The 16535-nt window shown below is 32.5% G+C and overlaps 1 non-coding gene across 1 annotated transcript; it reads right to left on the reverse strand.

Annotated features, from left to right (window-relative positions):
* Positions 1-14631: 14631 nt before the first annotated feature.
* On the reverse strand, positions 14632-14738 carry LOC126955931 (U6 spliceosomal RNA). The gene has a single exon (XR_007726193.1). It is a non-coding gene; the product is annotated as a U6 spliceosomal RNA (small nuclear RNA).
* Positions 14739-16535: the final 1797 nt, after the last annotated feature.

Consider the following 16535-nt stretch of genomic DNA (forward strand, 5'->3'; position numbering starts at 1 on the left):
TTTTGAGGTGATCACTGATTTGAAGACTTTTATGTGGGTTTTAATTTAGTGCCAGTTTGGCATGAGTCTCTTTCTGCCAGTTTCTGAAAAAACATAATGACTTTTCTGTGTTTGTGTAGTTTATCACTTAGAATGGAATGCTTTTTACAAATCAAAATATTTTAGAACTTTTATCTCTATACTACATCTTCTCATATATAGAATCATTTTAAATACCCATACTTCTAGTAATTGACCAAATTGTCTCATCTACAATTTTTTAAACCTATGCTTCAAGATTTTAGTAACAATTACATGAAAATTCACAGGTGAAACTCTTCTAGGGTCATTTGTTTCATAAGCATATGCCCAGACAAAATACTTTCTCTGTCTCTTTCTTTTCTCTTTTTCTTTTCTTCCATAAACAGAAGTTAGACCTTCCCCTTTGAATTAGGCACAGAGAAAATTTAGTGGCATGGCTTAAAATTGCTCTCAATTTTTATGTGGAAAAAAAGTTGAACAGACATATTTCTATTCCATTACTTTTTAAAACTAAGCTCTAAGCAAAAATGAAAAAAATAACATTTTCTACAAATCAAGCTAAAAAGTACAAAGAAGAGTTGCCTGATACATGAAAAGTACACCCAATGAAGGGATAGCTCACAGAGAACAGATGTATCTCAATACACCTTGGGTAGCACAAGGTTATGATGTACTTGACACCATAACCTAAACTTAAGTATCAGCTACAGCAGTGTCCCTGGTATAAAACCACAATGCACAGTAGCAGAGGTAAAGAGAACACAAATGTAGAGGAAAATCAATGGAAACCAGAGATTTGTTCAGGTAATAGTAGGCAGGAACTAACTTTGGAGCTACTGATCACACCAGCAGAAGGAGAACAAAAATATAATTGCTAAGTCATTACACACACATACACACACACACATGCACATATAGAAACCTGTGACTTGCTGACTATGGTTGTGAGTTAATTCTCTGTTCACTTGAAAAGGATGGCAATTATGGTGACTTAGTTCATTGGAAATACAGTGTAGAAGAGATGATTAAAAGATGTGGTGGGATTTCACACAGGATTTTATGATTCCTGTATTCCCCCTGATATGGTTTGGCTGTGTCCCCACCCAAATCCCACCTTGAATTGTAGTAATCCTCATGTGTCAAGAGACAGGCCGGGTGGAGATAATTGAATAACGAGGGTGGTTTTCCTTACAGTGTTCTTGTGGTAGAGAACAAGTCTCACAAGAGCTGATAGTTTTACAAATGGGAGTTCCCTGCACATGCTCTCTTACCTGTCACCATGCAAGACATGACTGCTTCTCCTTTGCCTCCTACCAAGATTGTGAAGCCTCCCCAGCCATGTGGAACTGTGAGTCCATTAAGCTCTTTCCTTTATAAATTACCCAATCTTGGGTATGTTTTTATTAGCAGCATGAGAATGGACTAATACAGTAAATTGGTACCAGGTAGTGGGTGCTACTTTAAAGATACCTGAAAATATTGAAACGACTTTGGAACTGGGTAACAGGCAGAGGTTGGAACCATTTGGGAGAGCTCAGAAGAAGATAAGAAAATGTGGGAAAGTCTGGAACTTCTTAGAGACTTGGAGGGCTCAAAACACAGGAAGATGTAGGAAAGTCTGGAACTTCCTAGATACTTATTGAATGGCCTTTACCAAAATACTGATAATGATATGAACTGTAAAGTCCAGGCTGAAGTGGTCTCAAATAAAGATGAGGAACTTGTTGGAAAGGGGATTAAAGAACACTCTTGTTATGCAAAGAGACTGGTAAAAATTAGCTCCTACCCTAGAGATCTGTGGAACTTTGAATTCAGTGAAATTAGTTAGGGTATTTAGTGGAAGAAATGTCTAACCAGCAAAGCATTTAATAAGAAGCAGAGCTTAAAAGTTTGGAAAATGTGCAGCGCAGCCTGATGATGCCTAGAAAAGAAAACTCCATTTTCTGAGAAAAATTCAAGTTGGCTGCAGAAATTTACATAGATATTGAGGAGTCAAATGTTAATCACCAAGACAATGGGGAAAATGTCTCCAGGGTATGCCAGAGAATTCATGGCAGCCCCTCCCATCACAGGCCTGGAGGCCTAGGAGGAAAAAAATGGTAAGACAATGGGAAAAACGTCTCCAGGTCATGTCAGAGACATTCATGGCAGCCCCTCCCATCACTGGCCTGGAGGCCTAGGAGGGAAAAAAATGGTTTTGTGGGCTGGGTCCAGGGTCCCCCTGGTGCAGCCTGGGGACTTGGTGCCCTGCATCCCAGTTGCTCCAGCCATGGCTAAAAGGGTCCAAGGTACAGCTCAGGCTGTGGCTTCAGAAAGTGTAAGTCCCAAGCCTTGGCAGCTTCCACATGGTGTTCAAGCCTGTGGATGCATAGAAGTCAAGAACTAAGGTTTGGGAACCTGGGAACCTCCACCTAGATTTCAGAGGATGTATGGAAATGTCTGGATGTCCAGGCAGAGGTGTGCTGCAGGGGTGGAACCCTCATGGAGAACCTCTGCTAGGACAGTGTGAAAGGGAAATGTGGGGTGCAATCCCACATGTAGAGTCTCCACTGGGGCACTACCTAGTGGAGCTGTGAGAAGAGGGCCACTATCCTCCAGACCTCAGAATAATAGACCCACTTACAGCTTGCACATTGCAAGAAAGTTGATTGAAGAACAGACAGATTGCCATTTTAAAAATAAGTGATAAATAATTGTAACTCCTGAATGCTGTTTTCATGAGTTCTTCATAAATATTAGGTCAATAAAGGATTTAAGTTAAAGGGAGGTTAAAGATTTTCTGTGCAAGCATTAAGATCTAAAAAATAAAGATGACAAATTTGATCCAACTGATATATTAAAACACTTCATCAAGAAATTACAGAATTCACATGATTTTCATATACACATGAAAACTTTGACAAGATTGATTACATGCTTTGGCTTGAGGTAACTCAATACATTTCAAAGCACTGAAACTATTAAAGTATTTGTTTTTCTGACTACTGTGTAACTAAGGTGGAAATTTAGAAATATATGTGTAAATAAAAGCAAAAGTGTAACTGCATTTTACTTCAGTATTTAGACATTTGTAAATTTTAAATAAATGATAGGAAGGGAGAAAAATTACAAAGGAAATAAGAAGGCATTTACAGTGAATGATGACAAATACAAGACATACAAACTTTTTGGTCTGAATTAAAGTTTTGCTTACAAGCACATATAGATCCTAAACTGCATATAAACTATGATCTATTGTGTAAAATAAAGGAAAGTATAACAAATTAAAAACCTAAGAAGTTATATGATAATAATAAAGATAAGTTTATAAAGCAAAAGCAATGATAAAGACAAAGGATAAGAAGAAAATTAGCTAAATCAAAAGTTGACAGTTTATAAAGACAAAATTGATAGACATCTAGAGAGATTGATTGACATATTGAGAGTGAGAAATACTAAAAATGCTATATTACTTCAGATCTTATGAAGGGATTTTATGAATATTAACAATATTAAGCCACAAATATTAAACATTTTGATTAATATGACAAATTCTTATGAATTCTCATCTTTAAAATCCAAATGTAAAAGAAATAGAAAATGTGAATATTCTTATAATTTATTCAGAAATTGAATTAGTTGGCCTAAGGTTTTAATGGGAAGCATATGCTGAAACAAAGTTAAGTTTTTAAATGTTTATTGGAGACTGATAACTGGAAAACATAAGGAAGGAAGCATAAGTAAACTTATATTTTTTTTTACCAGTGAATTCAACCAAATACTTAAGGAAATGTGACAAGAACCTTACACAATATTTTCAGAAAATTGAAGAGAAGAAAATATTTCCCAAATCTTTTCTAAGGCACAGCAAAACTTTGATATTAAAGTCTGACAAAACATTAAAAAAAGACAACTAAAGACCAGTATTCTTCATAAACACATACATACAATTTCTTAATTAAATATTAATAGAGATAATGTGAAGAATGTCCAACACATGATGGCCAAGTAGGTTTAATTTCAGGATTATTAGGTTAGTTTACCATTCAGAAAACCAGCTATGTAATTTTTCACATTAAAAGTAGAATATTTCAATTGATAAAAAGTCACTTTTCAAAATTAATGACAATTCTCACAAATAAGTAACAAAATGAAAGTTTCTCAATATTATACAGGACATTTACAAAAAATTTCTTAGACCTTGTACAAAAAAAAAAAAAAAAAAAAAAACCCTCAATTCTTATTTTACACCATACTCCTCCAAAATAATTTGATTTGGATCATAGACCTAAATGCATGTGTGTGTGTGTGCGTGCGTGTGTGTGTGTATACACACAGATACACACAGGTGTATTTCAGAGTCATTGCATGTTTGGTTCTGCTCTACTGTAGTAAAATAAATATTGCAATAATGCAAGTCTCACAGTTGTTTATTTTTCCTTTCCCAGTGTATACATAAGTTACGTCTACACCGTACTCTAGTCAATTCAGCATGCAAGAACATTACACTCTCCACTGAAGTCTTGAATCCTTCAAAGTCATCCATGAGAGTTGGAATCAATTTATTCCACACTCCTGTTAGTGTTGCAGTTTAAACTCCTTCCCTGAAACACAAATGTTCTTAGTGACATCTAGATTAGTGATTCCTCTCCAGAAGGTTTACAATTTGCCCAGATTCATCAGAAAAATTACTAGCTATAGCAGCTATAGTCTTACAAAATGAATTTCTTAAACAGTAAGACTTGAATATTTAAATCATTCCTTGACCCATGAGCTGCAGAATACATGGGTTAGTAGGAAGAAAAACAAGATTAATGTCTTCAGTGCTCTAGAGTGACTAGGTGCATTGTTAATGAGCAGTAATATGTTGAAAGGAATCTTTTTATCTGAGCAGTAGGTCTCAATGGTGGGCATAAAATATTCAGTAAAACATGCTGTAAACAAATGTTCTCTAGACCAGACTTTGTTGTTTCGTTTATAGAGCACAGGGAGAGTATATTTAGCGTAATTCTTAAGGGTCCTAAGAGGTTTGAAATGGCAAATGATCATTGGCTTTAACTTAAAGTCACCTGCATTAGCCCCCAACGAGAAAGTTAGCCTGTTCTTTGAAGCTTTGAAGCCAGGCATTGATTTTTCTTCTCTAGCTTTAAAAGTCCTAGATGGCATCTTCTTTCTAAACAAGGCTATTTTGTCTACATTAAAAGTCTGTTGTTCAGTATGGCCACCTTCATCTATTATCTTAGCTAGATCTTCTGGATAACTATGTTAGCACTTGCTGCTTCACATAGACTTTTATGTAATGGAGATGGCTTCTTTTTTAAACCTCATGAATCAACCTCTGTTAGCTTTCAATTTTTCTTCTGCAGTTTCCTGACCTCTCCCAGGCTTCTAAGAATTGAAAAGAGTTAGAGTCTCATCTGGATTGGACTTTGGTTTAAGCAAATGTTGTGACTGATTTGATCTTCGATCCAGGCTACTAAAACATACTCCATATCAGCAGTTTTGCTTTCTAATCAGTTGTGCGTTTACTGGGGTAGAATTTTTAATGTATTTCAAAAACTTTTCCTTCGTATCCTCAACTTGGGTAACTATTTAGCTCAAGTGATGTAACTTTCAATCTATCTTGGCTTTCAACATGCCTTCCTCACAAGCTTAATTATTTTTAGTTTTTGCTCAAAAATGAGAGACATATGGCTCTTCATGTGAACACTTAGAGGCCATTTAGGGTTATGAATTGGCCTAATCTCAATATTATTGTGTCACAGGGAATAGGGAAGCACAAAGAGACAGAGAGAAAGAGAGAAAGACAGGTGGGGGAATTGCCAGTCTGGGAGCAGTCAGAATACATGCAGCATTTATTGATTAAGTTTGCCATCTAATGTGGATGTGATTTGTGGTGCCCCAAAACAATTACAATAATAACATCAAAGATCACTGATCACACATCACCACAACAGATATAATAATAATGAAAAAGTTTGAAATATTGCACAACTTAATAAAATGTGACACAGACACAAAGTAAGCACATGCTATTGGGAAAATGGTCCTGATAGACTCATTTGACCAAGAGTTGCCACAAACCTTCAATATATAAAAAGTGCAATATCTGCAAAGTACAATTAAGTGAAACACAATACAGTGATGTATGCCTATATGTATGATGAGATTTATTATAAGGAATTGGCCTACATGATTATGGAGACTGTAAAGTCCAGTGATCTACTTTCTGCAAGCATGAAACCCAGAAAACCTGGTGTAAATTCTAGCACAAGTCCAAAGGCCTGAGAAGCAGAAACACAGATGGTATAAATCCCAGTTCTAGACAGGAGAAGACTGATGTCTTATCTCAGGCATTTACGTAGAGAGACAGATTTACACTTTCCTTTGCCTTTTAATTCTATTCAGACCTTTAAAAAGTTGGATGATGCTCACTTATATTGAGGAGGGCATTCTGCTTTACTTAGCCTAGCAGTTCAAGTGCTAATCTCTTCTAGAAACACCACCACAGAGGCAGGCAAAAATAATATTTAACCAAGTGTCTGGGAATACTATGACCTAGTCAAGTTGAAATAAAATTAAGTATCACACTTGACAGTAGGTCAAGGTTTCTAATACAATATATGTTAAGCAATTACCATAAAAAATGATAAGGTAGGTATCATCAAAAACAAGCAAATAAAATTAATCTCCTCATCAAAAACATCTTTCAAATGAAATGAACAGGCAACACACTGGTGAAAAATTCCCCAAATAATATATATTATCTAATAAAGAACTATTATCTATGATATATAAGGAACTCTGATAATTTAACAATAAAAACACAAACTGCCCAATAATAAAATGAGTAAAGATTTAAAAGGACACTTTACAAAGGATAATACATACATGGAAATATGTTTAATTTCTCATTAGTCATTAGAGAAATACAACTTGAAATCACAATGAAATATCACTGCACATTCCTCAGAAAAACTCTAATTAAGACTGACAGTACCACATTTTGTCAAGAATGTGGAGCAATGGAAATAAACATTTTTTCATCGCAATGTAAATTTATACAATTATTTTATAAAAAGTTCTGTATACACAAACATATATCTATCCAATAATCGAGTAATTTCAATCCTACTTATTCACCAAAGAAAAAAAAAGTGCTCATGAAATTAATTGTGTAAGTATATATATAGAAAAGGTTTACTCATAATTAGCAAACTTAGAATCAGACCAGGTGTCTACCAACAGCAAAATCAATAAATTTGGGTGTTTTCATCCAATGAAATACTATTCATCAATGAAAAGTGAAATGCTCAATATGCAACACCACATGTTAATCTCAAATAATATGGTAAGTGAAAGAAGACATACAAAAGATTATACATTATTGATTTTATTTATATAAATTTGTAGGAAAGGCAAAACTAATGTATGGTGAGAGAAAGCAGCAGAGTGGTTTCTGGAGGGATGAGGGTGAAGGCGTTAATTGACTAAAAAGGGTGTGAGAAAGCTTTCTGGGATGTTGAGAATGCTTTATAAGTCAATGAGAATTTGTTTTATACAGGTATATGAAATTGCTAACATATATTTAGTGGTAAACTTAGATGTACATGGAAATACACAAGTAAATTTTACTTCAAATAGGTAAAATATTTAATTCTACTTAATGATAGCCCTGATGATTTGTTTCGGGGAGAAATTTACTGATGCCTGCAACTTACTTTGAAATACAATAAAAGTAAGATGAATTGTTGGGTGAATAAAGAGATTCAGATTTGGTTAACTGGTTACAAGCAAATATAATAAAACTTTAATTGTATAATTAAAATTTTCATGTACAATTCTTTCAACTTTTTGTAAACTTGAAAATTTTCCTAACAGGATATCAATGACTTTTTCTCTTAATGAACATTATGAAACTAATTCCTACAACTTTACGGGAGGAAGGAAGAAAGAGAAACGTTTTTAAAGGGCAGAAAGAGGAAGAGAAAGAAAATCACAACCACAAAAATAAAGAAAACTAAATACTTATTTCTTACTAATAAATTTGAATGCTTGGCAGAAATGAATTGTTTTCCAGAAAACACAAAATACAGTATTCTCTTATAATAAGATAAAAATTTAGATTTTTAAAAAATCTCAGAACATTCTCAAATAGATTTTCACTTTATAAATTGGGAAAGTTAATGGCAGGAACCATAGATTGTTTATTGTACCTTCTTGAAGCCCTAACTCTATCCTTCATAAGTAGTTATCTTATTCAATAATGTTTCTTCAGCAGTTATTATAAAGAAGACATTTTATGAAAACTAGGAACAAAGTGATGAACCGATTTTATATCATCCTTTGTTTTGTGAAGTGTACAGGGTAGCTGGTAAGGGGATAATAATTAAATTATCACCAGAATACCCACAGGTAAGTACTTACGAGGAAAGTATCAGAATACTAGCTCTGGCTTTAGTGTGAAGAAACATCGAAGACCCTTTATTGAGGATATGTGTCAGCATTAACAAGGTGAGAAGGGAGGAGATAGATTTACAAGAATGAAGCAACATATACAAATTCTTTCAGTTAAGAGGGATTCAGGCAACATGGAAAGTGAAAAGGCCTTCGTGGCTAGAAGATAGAGAGTGGGAGTAGGTGTGAGAACTCTATGAGATGAGATGGAATGGAGAGTCATGAAAGGAAGTGCTTTATGGGTCATGTGAATGGGGTCAGCCTTTCACCTAGGAGCTAAGGAAATTTTATCTTAGATGATTACATAGAAATAACATCAATAAGTACTTTTACATTCTGAAATGATGACTGTGGCTGCAACAGGAATGCAATTGGAGAGAAGTATGAAAGGATGCTAATAAACAAAATAAGAGGGCGTGGCAATTGTCTCTGTGATGGCTTTATCTTGTGTAGAGATATTTGGATAAGAAATATCCAAATTTCTTATCTCCAAATTGTAGGAGAAAAGATGAATTGTACCTGGTGATGGATTGACTCTGCAACAGTGATTGGGAGAGTAGGTTAAGGATGTTTCCTAAGCTTCTCATTTATCATTTGGACATTGACTAAGCAGTGGAAATATTTCACTTGGTACAGAACTTTGAAAAGAAACAGGTTTTAAGGGAGAGTCAGTAGAGTGGTAAATGGTTACAATAACCTGCCTTTGAAATATCCAATTTGGAGATTTTTAATGAGCAGCAGGACATTATTAATTTAAATTTGGCATATCTGCAATATTTTAATTATTTCAATTAATATGAAAAATAGCTTGAAATGTGCAATAATTTGTTATGGGGATATTATTGGTAGTTACTTAATTTTAAGTCAAATTAATACATACATCTAATCAAAATTAAATAGCACAGATGAGACTGCAATGAAAAATACTGTCTCTGGCCTTCATCTGTCCTCATCTCCAGTAACATTCCCAGTGGGAATTACTTTTAGCTCCTAATGATTTTTGTTCGTGTACATATAGAGAAGCAAGGAAATAAAAACCTCAAATGTCCATGAAGTTATCAATTTTCATTATTTTAAAGATTTTTAAATGTATTTCTCTTTTCTGAATTCCGTTTCCTTTGAAGTCATATTTTGGTCGCTGCTGCTTCACATGGTCTTTAAACTTTCTCAAGATCTGGTAATCATTGTTTGGCCTTCATATTTGTTAATAATACAACATAAAAACTTACTTTGAACTATTTCTGCTGGTTAGGTTTCTTGACTGGTAGGTAGTCTTCTTTTTAGAGTAAGTGAAAAGGGAGCTGCAACTTGTATCTTTGGCTCAAAAATAGCTAATTTTAGTAGCTAATTTGTAAATAAATGTAGAGATTTTGGTATAGCACATCAAATACACAGTAGAAACCCTTAGTTATTTTCAGTAAATCTGTGACTTTTTTTTTTTTTTTTTTTTTTTTTTTTTTTGGTCTGGGAGTTGATAGGTGCTGCTAGTTAAGACTGAGGGTTAAGTTTGGGGGAAATAGTGGGCAGGGTCAGCTGTTAATTGCAACCCTTCAATTAATTCCTAAGCTTTCAGACCCATTAGCTCACTTCAGAAATCCATCACATTTACCATTTGAGTCAAGATTTATTCAGGGGGAAAAAAACATTTAGAGCTTTTTCCAGACAGATTCTTTCCTTTCAAGTCATAGTCCCTTCTTCCTCTTTGTAACTGTGGTTTCTTCCACACTTTCCTTCAGTAACTATGTCTCCTCGTCTTTCTGTACAACTCCATTCTTTTTCTGTATTAATGAAAAAGAAAAAAAATCTCATAGCAGATGACTTCTATTCAGTTCTCTTCTTAGTTGTATATTCAATTCCTATAATTACCATTTTTATTCATTTCTGTCATTTTTTGTATGTTTCATATGAGAGAAGGGATAGTATGTTTGCTGTTTGGGATCAGAAACATTCATGCTATATTTACTGACTTTTTTTGATTTTTTATTATTTTGAAATGACTTAATAATAATACAAATACTACAGCTCAGAAGACGAAGTAATTTCTTCATACAAAACTTCTCAAAGCATATAACACAGAATAGTCTATGCCGATGCAATCTTAGGAATCTGGTATTCAAAATGTGTATAAAAATGGTATACAAAATGTGTAATCCCAATTTCTGATTATTTGCCTAATAGACAACAGGCATTCAGTAAATATCTACTGAATAAATAAAAATATGTGGTAATATCATTTTAGAAGATATATTTTTAAAATTCTTTTATATCATAATGCTCTTTCTTCTTTTAATTAATTCTTATACAGTCTGAGAAGGTCTGGAGCTGTTTAGAGGCAATTCCAGTAATGTACCTAAATAATGTGCAAGCCTTAAGGTCGAACTGTGCATTTTCATTTATTTTTAATTCCTCGAGCAAATGTAAGTACAGAGAAACTCAAATAACCAGGTTTTACAGAAGATATTTCCGATAAAGAAAAGCTGTGGGATTATGCAAACGAGATTTTTCCATTAAATGGAATCAGGAGAAGCTTAAAATTAAACTTTCCATTTAACAAGACCAATGTAACTGAAGACATGGTTTTAAAAATCCATTAAGTCACTTTGGAAAAGGTAGTAAACACAGCTTCTGGAGACTAGAGAACTCTATTTGGCCATCTATACCATTAATGATAGCATTTCCATTAAATTGCATGCATTCATTCCCTATTTTACATCCTTACTTATAAAACACAATTTACACAAGGTTGTTTTACTTTACTGCTTGAATCTGTTATAATAAAAAAGAATATTCTTACCTATACTATTTTACACTGAAAGAAGTAGCCATCTATATCACCATCACTTCGAATGCAATTTCTTTTTCTATTCTTTTATTAAAGTGAGATTCATTTCAGCCATATTTGCATGTTCGAATCTTCAAATAATTAGAAATACACTGGTGAGGGAGAGGTTTCTCGACAAACACTAGAGTATTCTTAAATACAAATGGTAATATTTGCTATTAATATTATATTCTTTCTTCCCTTTTTATTGTGAGAAGAATTGTGAATCACATGTTCATGTGTTAGCATGCTTTATGTGACATTTTAAATCAGGTCATATGGATTTTGGACATTCTTTAACAGAACTGGAAGGCTAGCAATAAATTTTCCCTAGAAATTTTGTATAAATAATTTGTTAATTAAAATGATTATGTAATAACACTAACCAAAGTTGAAATCATCTTAATTTGATCATAATATATTATAAGGTGGTAAATGTTTTAAATTCTTGACAACAATATTTGCCCTGAATGCAAGATCTTCCAACATGCCGTTTCATGTGTGTTGCTTGCTGTAACACCTACTTTCCCATGTAGGAGTCTTAAAGCTTTTTTTAATGATTTTCTACAAGTGAAAATTTATTTTCTACAATTCCATTTCTGGCAATCTGGTGTCATTTCTGTGTGATCGAAAAAATTGGCCATTGGCAAAAGATTAGCATGCTCATGATTGAGACTTCATAATAGAGCTTTGCAATTTTATTAGGGCCAACCTATGATGAATATTTTTATTCATGACATTAGCATTGTACAGATATTAAATGTAAAAAGATTTAGTTACTTCATTTAGTTCCAGGTCATCCTTTTCAATGTCACCTCAAGAAGCCCATAGATAAAGAAAATGTAGTATATTGTACATGGTAAATGTTAGATTCTGCTTACAAATAAGAACTCAATGTAATATGAAACTATGTTTGATTGTGGTAAAACAAATGTATTTTTAAAATAACTGCCAGGGCATGAAACAATTATCCAGCAGCCTAAAAAGAGCCTCTTATTTCTTCCAATTTTCATTACACATATATTCCATAGTATTACTAAATGATGTACATTTAATTTAAGAATAAAAAAAGTCAATGTCTGGATTTCTGGCGCCCTTTGAAATAAAGTAAACAAGTCATTTTAGTAATGTAACAATCCTTAATTTTGTAAAATAATATTTCAATGAATGAGAACTTCTATGTTACAGGACATTAAACCTACATGGAAATAAGAAGTATTTGTATATATTGCAAAGTTATTTCATACTTGATGAAATGTAATGCTCTCTATGCTCTTACATAATTTTTCTTAGTTGTCACTAAATCTACATTTTTTGTTATTTTATTTTTAGCTCTTTTTATATTTTGCATTCACCCAAATATAAATATTAAGGACAAATAATTGGTTCAATTATTAATAATTATTAATTGATACTTTATTTCTCATTTTGTGTTAATTTAAATCAGACTATATTTATAAATTTAATAAATTAAAAAATAGAAAAATTAAAAGTTTTGACTTTCCCATAAATGTCACTACACTAAGCAGGCAAAATATAGAAAAACTCGTCATCATTTTATTTTATAGTCTAACTTTCTTGTGGGGAGTCAGTGATTTTTTCATTTTAAATTTACCCTTCATGGAGTTTTAGTTATTTGATTTTATCCAAGAAAAGCAACTAACTGCCAAAACCTTTTAAATACTAGGTTAAAGATAAGAAGTGCACATATGTATGGCATGTGCTCTATACATTATTAGATCTCTGCCCTCATTTCTAATGCTAATACAATCATGTGAAGAGTTAAGCAAAAACGTCAGGTACTATATATTTAATACAAATACTTATTATTGTTAATAAAAGGGAAATCAGTGTGTGCGGAAGTAATCTAGGAATGTTTCTCAGAATAGACAAACCATGAAAAAGAATAAAAAGAACTAATATTTGAAATACTAATCTTATTTTCTTCACAACAACTGTATGAATTGACACTGTTATTGTCCCTATTGTTAAAACGAGCAAAATGAGGCAGAAGGTGGTTAAATAATTTCTCCAAAAATCACAGATCTAGTAAGTGTTGAACTAAAATACTAAACCTAGATACTGTAGTTCTAACCTATGTTGCCGCTTAAACAGGTAGGGTTTGAGTCAAAAAAGCTCCTACCTCACCATTACCTCAATCCCGCATGGCATACTCCCGAGTATGGGAGGCATTCATGGTTCTTATCAAAACTATTTTTCCTAATGAATGTCTAGGCCATGTCTCTGTCTCTCTGTCTCTCTCTCTGTGTGTGTGTGTGTGTCTACACTTAGTTAAAACTTATTCTCAAGACTTCTGGATTGAGTGTTATTTTATGTTTAAATTTTAATACAATATTTTGTTGATTTTTGCATCATTTTATATAAAGCACTTACATAGAATGTCATTATAGAAATAAATTGTATGACTGCATTTATGAAATTGTGAGTTTATTATATTTTACTCAGAGTGAATTAATCTTTTTTGAAAATAATATATATGATAATAAAATTTGCAGCAAAAACTATTTTGATACCAAAACATAGCTTTAATACAAACTGTACTTCTGATTCTTTCTAATACAAAATAAGTATCTTTTAAAATTGCTCTTAAAAAAGCAGTACTGTTGTTAGTACAGAACTTCAAAAATATCTATATCAAAGAGTATAATTTTTAATATATCAAACTATGTATTGGCAATATGGAAACATTTATTTACTGGTCAGGTAATAAATATCTGTAGGCAAAATGAAATTTATTTCTCATCCATATTTATTATTCTTATTAATACATTTATCAAAGTATCTTTATGATTAACAAAAAAACTCCAAAGAAAACTAGAATAAATAAATGCATCTCTATGTAATTTAAGTGTAAAAATGATGTATGTGATGGAATTGGATTTACTGTTCCTGATCATCTCTGCTTCTCTGCTTTGGTTTATGCTTAATTATTTTGGTAGTTAAAAGTCTTATTTTTTGCTAACTGTTGTTCCTCTTCTGAATCAACCAACAAAAATAAATAAATAAATATCCTAATCTTTTATTTCACCCCTAAACCATTACACTCACCAGGCAATTGGTATTGTAGAATAAAGTAATAAATAATCAGATTTGGCAAGAAGTTACCTTTTGCTGAGTTACCCCATCTCTTCTCTCACAAGTAAGACAAATCACTTAAATTCTCAGAAACACCTGTTTTCTCATATTTAAAATAGGGTAATAAAATCTGCATTGCAATATTTTTGAGGCATTAGACATACTATTTTTTTTGAGGTGGATAATTTATTTATTTTTTATTTTTTTAAATTTATTTATTATTATTATACTTTAAGTTGTAGGGTACATGTGCATAAAAAAATATGGAACGCTTCACGAATTTGCGTGTCATCCTTGCGCAGGGGCCATGCTAATCTTCTCTGTATCGTTCCAGTTTTAGTATATGTGCTGCCGAAGCGAGCACTAGACATACTATTTGCAAAGTTTATATCAATAATTATCTTTTACTGTAGAATAGTTTGTAAAGCTATTAAAATGATTATGAATACAGTATAAGATTTATAGACAAATGTATGGATTAAAAATGAAAGAAGAATGCTGGGAGATTTCTCAGAGAAAAGATGACTAAATCTTATGTTTAAAATATAATCTCATTTATGGCATTATTTTCATTTAAAATTTATTGTGGCCACTGGTAACAATAGAAATAAATCAGCCTCCTCAATGTAACAGTCAGTATTCTCAATCAACTTGACCTTACCACTACTGAATCATATTGGCATACATTTGTCCAATAGTGTGAGGCCTGCCCTTCACTGAGAATATTTTCCTAATCACATACAGGGCCTTAGAACTTACCATAATGTTGAGTTTGTAACAGCTAAGCTTCAGAGGAGCTAATGCAGAAATAGACACTAGTATCTGAAAGAAGTCAGCAGCATTGTTTAAAACTTACTATGTCTCTGTAATGGCTAATTAACTTTAGAAAATTATCATTGCCACTGGAAAGCATGATTTTATAAGCAAACAATCCAAAAAGGACTTTCTAGCAGAAATGTAAAATAGTTTATGGTCCTCACTTTTTGTTTTTCAGTCTCAGGCCTTGTATAAAATTTCTCAGGGCTAGGCACTCTAGATGCTTGGCTGACTAATGAGTATGGTTGTTGTTAATCCAATAATTCTTGGATTATTCAGTGACATCATATCTTTTACTAGACTGTAACTATTTAAGTGGCAGGACCTATATATTTTTCTTTCTTCATATTTTATAGTATTTCTATAGGATTAATTAACTTATTTTGACTGGAATGCCTACAGGCATTAACTATGAATATTTTCTGAGTACTTTTTAACCAGAATAGAAATTCAAATACACAGTATAAATTAATTGAGAAATTATCAACTAAATAAAAGGACTAAAATTGTTTAAAAAATTGTTTCATAATTTAAGAGGAATGAGTAAAAAGGAAGGATGATTTCATATACTATCTAGTGTACTAATCATGAAATTTATTTCACCTTAAATTAAGAAAGACATCATGATAGAGAGCAGAGGGCTTGAGTTCATAAGTAAGGAAACTTTCACTGGTGATTCACCCCTGTCAATTAGCCTCTGTTCTGAAAATCATGGCTTATTATTCTTGGTCTACTTTACTATTTGGTATGTGGCTTTAGAAACTTTTATTTTTCCATTCTGTACAATCAGGAACTAAGACTTAACTCTAAATTATATTCTATACTTTGATTCCTAACTGATTTATAAAAAAAAAATCCTTGGCTCAGTATTTCATTAATTTTCCTTATGCCAATGTAACTTGGTCTTAACCATCATGTCTCATCTTCATTTATTTTTCTTAGCAAAGAGCTTTGCATATAATGATACCAGTGTAAAACATGTTCTTATGTCACTCAGGCCACCTAAAGTATCTTTAATAAAAATGGATAATGAACAAAACTGAAAATTGTTCCCGAAATAAAACTTGCTTTCGTGGTCACACATGCTTATGTGCAATAAATCACTGCTGAATTACAAGCCAGATGTATAGGGTTTAAAGGAAAATGGAAAAGTAAATCATTGGATACGCGTATCTATTTATAATGTCATTTCCTTAATAAGGGAGAGAATGAATTTTTAAAGGACGTTTTTGTTGTTAAAGGCGGGATGTGATGATTGGCCATGCGTACTTTCTGATGACGTAGCAGACCCTGCCAGTTGCCAGCCCACATCCATTTTTTCTCCTTTTTAGAGATTTTTAAGTAG

The sequence above is a fragment of the Macaca thibetana genome, chromosome 5 (assembly GCF_024542745.1).
Source record: "Macaca thibetana thibetana isolate TM-01 chromosome 5, ASM2454274v1, whole genome shotgun sequence".
In the NCBI taxonomy this organism is placed as follows: domain Eukaryota; kingdom Metazoa; phylum Chordata; class Mammalia; order Primates; family Cercopithecidae; genus Macaca; species Macaca thibetana.